Raw genomic sequence first — 8,352 nt, 5'->3', positions numbered from 1 at the left:
GGGGATCCTCAGTAGATGCACCGCTAAATGTAATAGTGAAGAGCTTGGGGAAACTTATCCAATCTCCATAAAGCCTCCGAAGACGTGGCTGAGCTATCACCGGTCTGTGATGTTGCCCGCTGAAGAAGCGGTACATGACCTCTCCATGCGCGAAAGGACAAGAGTAGAGGTTTCAATTTAGCATTGAGAGAACAAAATCGCACGACAGGAANTTCATGTTCAGTCATTGGCGCCGGCGTAAGTTGAGATTATAGATTTCTGTTTTTTTTTTTATATTTGCTTCTGCAGCTTTGTAATTATTCGCTTCTCCTTAAATTAGTGCTTCGCGCAACTTCGGCCAAACTTTCTTAATAATAATAAAGCGTTATTAATAGCGGACAATTCACGTGACGTGATTTTTGACGCGCCAAACAAATGGGTACACGTACGCGTGACCCGTTTCAAGATAATTTCTTAATTAAAAGAGGCAAAAGCACATAGGTTCTAAAATCAGTAATTAGACATTTTAGTAAGCCAAGTATAATCAAAGCGACCGTGCTAGAACCACGGAACTCGGGAGTGCCTAACACCTTCTCCCGGGTTAACAGAATTCCTTACCCGGATTTTCGATTCGCAGACTGTAATAACTGAGTCATTCTTTTCCTCGATTCGGGATTTAAACCGGTGACTTGGGACACCATAAATCTCGCAAGTGGCTACTCTGATTTTTAATTAATTAATCCCGTTTCGATTGTCACTTCAAGTTGGAAATAACTCCCTTATTATTATACCCTCTTTACGGGGTGTAGTTGAAAACGGAGGTGTGACAGCTCTGGCGACTCTGCTGGGGACTAGAACCCAGAATTTTTTGTACAGGGTTCAAGAATTCGAGCTTGTTTTATGATTTTTACTTGGCTTATTTATTGTTGATATTACTGTATTTTGTGAACCTTTGTGCTAAATGCTATCTGTTTACCGCTTTAATATTGTTGAATTGTATATAATTGCCTTCTTACGCCACACCATCTGAGTCTTCTGAAAATGGTGCATACGTTCGCGTAGCCCGTTTTTCTATAAAAATTATACCAAATAGAGCGAGGCTGGGCAAGCGACAAGGCCGGGCAGACTTTAGTGCTCCCGGTACGTTGCCCCCTCCTCGGCCCCAGTTGTCCGCTCGGGTACCCCATGTCTAGATCAAAACCCCAGGATTTAAACTTAGAAAAACACAGCTCCATGTCGAATCCCTAGTAGGAGCGCTTGTTTGCATCACGTACATTTTGACTTAGGGGACTCAACACAGGGGTTGGGTCCGTCTAGGACACGTGTACCCAAAATAACAGACCATCTTGATGCATCCTATGTGCTACATGTTGCATTCCTTCAAGGGTAAAAGGGTCATTTGGCGGACCAATAATAATTGGCAAATGAAAAAAAAGAAAGAGAAAAAAAAGGGTGAAGTGTGAAGATAAAGCGAGTGGGGCCCAATTATATTTTCTGTCACATTTTTTGTTAAGGAAAAAAAGAGCTTGAAAATTCAAAAAAAAATTGCACTTTTTCATCATTTTTTGAAAATCAGAAATAAAAAAAAGGAAAAAAAAAATCCAAAAAGAGTTTACATGTTTCATCATTTTTCAAAAATAGGCAAAAAAATATATTTTCTCTAAATTAGTTGTTATTTTTATTTCTCGCCCGTATCCAATCTGCCCGAACTACGCATACCTGATTCTCGTCTTTCGGGACGTGATACGTAGGCAACCCACATAGGGTCCGATCTTCCTAGTAAATCTTAGGTTCTTGGCTTCGTGGGGTCTTAGCCAAATCTTGCACTTTTAGCCACATAGGTTAATTTTAAAAAAAATAATCGCAGCCATGTCTTGCATGTGTCTAGTAAGGAGTGTTATTGTCTCACATAGTGTTGGTTTAAGTTTTCCCATACAGGTGTGGATCCGCTTACCGGAGTTTGAGCATGACGATACCCCAAGACCACTGCATTCAGGAGTTGCTTAAGGAGATTTATTTTTATTTTTATTTTCTGAGTATGTTTTTTTTATGTCGTTTTTTACTTTCTAGTTTTATACAGTAATGTCAAGTTTTTTGTTATTGTACTTTTTATTTTGTATTTGAAAAGGTGTGGTGTAACTCAAAAATCCAAAAAAGATATTTTGTGTTTTTATATTTCCGTTAGAATTTTCTTTAGAAATACTACTCCTAGAAATCAAGAGAAAAAAAGAAAAGAAAGTTTGAGGTGGTTTTATTTTAGAAAATTAGAATCTAGAAATTTAAAAAATAATTTTTTTTAATACTTCCTTTAGTATGTTAGGACTAAAAATTTAAAAAGAAGAGAATTTCTTTTAGTACCTCTTTAAAAGGTTTTCTTTAAGGTATTAATTTCAAATCCAAAAAGATTTTCTTTTGAGGTGTTTCTTCGGGAAATTAGTGAAAATGAAAAAAAAAATCTTTTATTTTCATTAGAACTTTAGGATATTGTACATAAAAGAAAAAATCAAAAAATATTTTTCTCATCTAGTATTTTTCCTTCGTAGAGTATTTGTTTCAAAAGAAAAAAAAAAGAGAAAAAGAAAACATGCCCGTTAAGCTTGAGTTTAGAACAGGTCATAGAACATTAAGTCAAGAAAATTCAAAAAAAAGGATTTGCTTCTTTTATTTCTCTTTTCTCATCAGAGTAGTCATTGAGGTAAAAAGAAAAAAAAAAGATAAAAAGAAAATGAGAGAGTTAGTTTGTTTACTTTATTCCCGATCTTCCAGAACTACGCAAAGATCTGATTCATACGGCGTCATGATACGTAGGCAACCTACATAGGGTTCGATCGAATTATTTTTTATTATTATTAAAAGAAAAAGAAAAAGAAAAGAAAAAGAGGAAAAAAAAGGAAAAAGAAAAAAGGATGATGAAATCATGGGATGTGAGAAATGAGAGGGAAGAAAAAGAGCGATAATCAGAAAGAAAAAAGGGGAAGGAAAATGAGCGAGCTAAGAAGTGCTAAAAAGAAAAGAAAGAGAGGATTGAAATGAACAAATTGGGATGATGCCAACTGACCTTCGTACCCTCGAAGTCATTTTAGAACCGATAACTGTGGCTAGGTGCATTGCATTAAATGTGATATTTTTAGTTGTTAAATGCCCTAACGCTAACATGATGACTTCATTTTTTCCTCTTTGTTCTCCTCATTATAGAAGAAGGGTGGTTGGTTTGTGGTTCTTAAGCTAACTCGTCCATACAACACAAGGTCAAAGGGCAAGGTAGCCATGGCTAGCAAACACTTGGGCACAAGAGTTGTTGACCCGTCAAGGGAGGTTGTGGAGTCGGAGTCTGAACTGAAAGGGAGGTCCAAAGGGTGAAGCAGCAGATGGCAGAAATGTATCAATCTTGGATCAGGGGGCATCCTCCACCTTCATTCCCCACTAACTACACTGAAAGCCCTGCAACTATCCCACCGCTATCACAAATCCAGATTCCCACTGCTGCTGATATCTCAACAACCTTTTCACACTCTATCCGCCAAAACCACCTCATATACTGCTCCTTTGGCCACTCATGCTCTTGCAGCTCCTCCACCAGCTATTTCTCCTCGATCGTCTAACGAGACTGTGCTCAAAGTCCCCGATGCCCAACACTATGCTCCTGAACCAACTTTCAAAGTCTCGGATCCATACTCTCACTCTCCTCATTTTGAGGCTCCTGGTGAAACTGAAAATCCTGGTAAGACAGTGGAGTAAGATGAGATATCCAGGAAGGTGAAAATCTTAGAGTAGTCTTTAAGAAACATGCAAGGGATAGGGAGCCGGATGAGTGTGGCTTACAAAGACTTGTGCTGGTTTCCTGACGTCCAACTGCCTGCTGGGTTTAAGATGCCAAAGTTTGATTTGTATGACGGGCACGGAGATCCCGTGGCCCATTTGAGAGGTTACTGTAGTAAGATAAGAGGCGTTGGTGGGAAAGATAAATTATTGATGGCGTATTTCAGTCAGAGTCTCAGTGGGGCAGCTCTGGAGTGGTACACTCGCCAAGATGATAACAGGTGGTACACGTGGGACGATATGGCTCAGGCTTTTGCCAGGCACTTTCAGTATAATATGGAAATTGTCCCGGATCGCAGGTCCCTCGCCAAGATGGAAAAGAGGCCTAATGAAAGCTTTAGGGAGTACGGGCTCAGTGGAGAGAGCAAGCTGCCAGAGTCGATCCTCCGATGGAAGAAAAAGAGATGGTCGACTACTTTCTTCAAGCTCAAGAGCCAACTTACTTTGGGCATTTGATCACGGCTGTGGGTAGGCCTTTTAATGATGTGGTAAAAATGGGAGAAATGATAGAAGAGGGGCTGAAGTCTAGCAAGATCATGAGTTATTCTGCTTTAAAAGTCACAACACAAGCAATTCAGAACGACACAGGAAGCTTGCTGGGTCAGAAGGAACAGGATGATGTTGCCATGGTTGTTTTAGAGTCACGACATGGACCGAAGGGTCCGCTTCACCAATATACCCAGCCTCAACTCCAACCCCAAACCTATCCCCGAGCTCCACATAATCCACCTCAGTATTATCCTCCGAACAATGTCCGGTCATATGTCCAACCACCAGGTCACTCCCTATGGCGAGCGCCAGCATCGCATAATGCATTCTTGCCTTCACAGCATTTTCGAGCACCCAACAACCCTAGAAAACAGGGGATGGGAAGAGAACAAAGGCAAAGAAATAGTTTCACGCCAATTGGGGAGTCCTATGCAAGCTTGTTTGAAAAGTTAAAGCATTTTGGCCTAATTGAGCCGCTCCTCGGCTATACTCCAGACCCATATGCAAAAGGCTTTGATCCTACTGTGCGATGCATGTACCACTCTAATGTCCAAGGGCATAGTATTGAAGATTATCGCTCTTTGAAAAGGGAAATAGAAAGAATGATTCAAGAAGGGGTAATTGTGATCAATGACAGTGACAGGAAGCATGCGAATCCTCGTGGGAATGTATTGATTAAAGTTGATAATATTAAAGTTGGTAATGGTCTTGGCAATATTGATGCGGAATTCAGTGGCTAAGATGCCATGCTTGGTAATTGGGAAGACGCTCTATTTTTTTGGTAAGCCGGAGTGGAGTTTTGGTGGTTTATTTTGTTGTCATTTTTGTTGTCCGGGTTATTTCAGGGTTGTAATCCGGATATTGTCTTGTGACTCAAACCCTTCTATTCTTTTATTTTGTCTAGTTCCTTTAGTCGTAGTATCTCATTTAGTGTTATCTAGGTTTGTTTTAGGGTTGTACCCCAGTTTATGTTGCTTGTTTTGTTGTTTAAACCCTTTCACCGTCTGTCTAATGCAATTCTCTGTTTTCTGCCATTTCTAGTCATTTTTGTTTAGTTCTCTTCTCCTTTTTACAGTTCTTTTTATGCTGGTTCTAGTGACATGACATGCAAGCATAATTCTCAGTCTGGTTTTAAAAGTCAGTTTAGTCATGAAGCAATGAAACAATGTTGAAGATGTAGGGACATTTGAGGGAAATAAGTGAAGGCATTTTGAGATCACTTCAAGCCCGAATTGCGTGAAACTGGGGCAGATAGAACATAAAGAAACACTATTGAAATGCATCCTGCCGCATCAGGTCGAAGCTAAAGGTGAGTTTGCCCCTAATTGGCAGGGGTCGTTCGTGGTAACGAGAGTGTTGTCCAATGGTGCTTTGTATTTAACAAATGTAGAAGGCAAATGTGTGAATATGGATATCAATTCTGATTCAGTCAAAAGATATTACGTATGATTTCTTTGGTTTGTTTAATTGTGTTGTTTGTATTTGGCATGCTTTGAAGATTGGAATGACGAAGGCATTTTATTCTGCTATCTAAACACTTTATCCTTTATTACCCCTTTGAGCCTTATTTATTTTCTTTCATATCCCTCTTTTGGAACCAGAAGCAGAGTTTAGAAATACAGATACAGAGAAAAAAGAAAAAAAAGAGAAAGGAATAAATGGGAAAAGAGTAAAAAAAAAAAAGAAAATAAAAGAAAAAAAAAGAGAGAGAAAAAAAGAAAAAAAGAAGAAGAGAAAAGTACAAAAAACAAAGCAATTCCTATGTCCTGAACTACGTTTGACTTGATTCCGAAAGGATACGTAGGCAGCCTATCTCTGAGGTTCAGTCACACTAAAATAAAAATCCAAAAGTCCCCAAGAAAGAAACTGGGGCAGAAGTTCTGGTTATGTAAAAGATCTGATTCCAAAAGTTGTAAGTTTGAACCCATTCAAGTTGTTTTGAGCCTTTGATACCCTTTCTTTCTAACCCTATCCAAAAAGCCCACGTTACAGTCCAAAGAAAGACCTTCTGATCAGTCTTCGAGAGATGCCAAGTTGAGCAAGTAGAGTTGATTCATATTAGGGGCAACACTCCGTTCTGAACAAAGAAATAAAAATGAGAGAGTCTTATTGGTGAAAACCCTCACGGGCACCGTAAGGAGACGGGAGCTGAGAGAAATCAAAATGAGAGAGTCTTATTGGTGAAAACCTTCACGAGCACCATAAGGCGACGGTGAGTTGAGAGAAAGACCAAAATGAGAGAGGCTCGATGGTGAAAACCCTTCGGGCACTACAAATTGAATAAGGATTGTGAATCAGATTGGATAAGCGGAGCATTGAAGCCCAGTTTCACGGCAAAAAGGTATAACAAGAGTTGAACATTAGGCTTGCTTGACGGAATAGGCCACAGGTGCATGTCATGGTCATTAGAATTGGTATCCACATCTGATAGGTTTCTACTTTGTAGTTTTCTTGTTAGGAATCATCTCTTTCCATTGTCCTCTACTCTGCTCCTTTTGTCTTGTTTACTTCCTCTTCCTGAGTCTGTTTGGTCAAAACAAGTGAGAAATGACTTCAAAATTTGCCACCAGCTTTCCAATCGCACAAAACAGGATCTGGTTAGCACGTCAAAGTGGCATAAGCCTGGAAAGAATAACGTGCGCACTGAGTTGGTAACAATCAACATGCTTTGGGATTCATGTGAAATACAAAGGTTTGGTATATATCAATTCATGAACAATGCAACAGATAGAGGATGTGGGGTGAACGGATCAAAGGTATTCTCTGTGATGAGGTTGACAGAGAAAGTGGTTAACCAATGACAAGCAAGGTCTTCCAAGCGGAAATCAAAGTTATCATGGCAAGTGAAGGAGCAATAGACCTCAAGGCCAAGGCCAGTGGTTTGAGTCAAGAAAGAGCAGCATATGCACTGAATGGGTGGCAACTGACGTGCTATGGGATTCATGCGAAACACAAAGGTTTGGTAAATGTCAGTTCATGAGCAATGCAACAGATAGTGGGTATTGGGTCTGATCGGAGAAGAGGTATTTTCTGCGACAAGGGTGGCAAAGAAATTAGTTAGTCAATAAGCACGCAATGTCTTTCAAGGTGAAATCAAAGTTATCATCGCAAGTGAAGGAGCAATCGCCGTAAAGTCAAGGACACAAACCAACCACCATATTTAAACTCACAAGTTTTCTTTGTCTGAAACAGGGATGGAAGCTATGTTCATATCAAAGCTGGGAAGCTTGAAATTTTCAGGTGTAATGCCCCAATTCTGCTTACGCAAAGGCTATTGAGAAGATCACACATCACCCCTAGGAGAAACACTTCCTAGTCGGGGTTTTCAAGTTATATTTTGTTGTAGGAGATGCTCTTCCTAAATTGAGATTTTACCCTTAGGAGACGCACTTCCTAGTTTGGATTATATGAGTTTGAGTCACTGATGGTTTTACCCCTAGGAGACGCACTTCCTAGTCTAAGTCTTCCAAATTATATATTGCTTAGGAGATGCACTTCCTAAATTGAGATTTTCCCCTAGGAGACGTACTTCCTAGTCTGGTTTATTTAAGTTCATTCATAGGAGACGCACTTCCTAAATTGAGAGTTCATTCATAGGAGACGCACTTCCTAGTTTGAGTCATTGAAGTTTCACCCATAGGAGACGCACTTCCTAAATTTAGAATTCATTCATAGGAGACACACTTCCTAGTCTGGTTCATTGAAGTTTTACCCATAGGAGACGCACTTCCTAATTGAGTGTTCATCCATAGGAGACGCACTTCCTAGTTTGAATTATTGAAGTTTCACCTCCAGGAGACGCACTTCCTAGTCTAGGTTTTTCAGGTTATACTGTTTAGGAGACGCACTTCCTAAATTAAGAGTTTACCCCTAGGAGACGCACTTCCTAGTCTGGGTCTTTCAGGAATTAAGAGTTTATTCATAGGAGACGCACTTCCTAGTTTGAATCATTGAAGTTTCACCCCTAGGAGATGCACTTCCTAGTTTGGGTAGGTTATATTTTTGTTTTAGGAGACGCACTTCCTAAATTGAGTTTCACCCCCTAGGAGACGCACTTCCTAGTTT

The sequence above is a fragment of the Nicotiana attenuata genome, unplaced genomic scaffold (assembly GCF_001879085.1).
Source record: "Nicotiana attenuata strain UT unplaced genomic scaffold, NIATTr2, whole genome shotgun sequence".
Lineage (NCBI taxonomy): Eukaryota > Viridiplantae > Streptophyta > Magnoliopsida > Solanales > Solanaceae > Nicotiana > Nicotiana attenuata.
The sequence above is the reverse complement of the archived record's forward strand: the minus strand, read 5'-3'. Positions refer to the sequence as shown.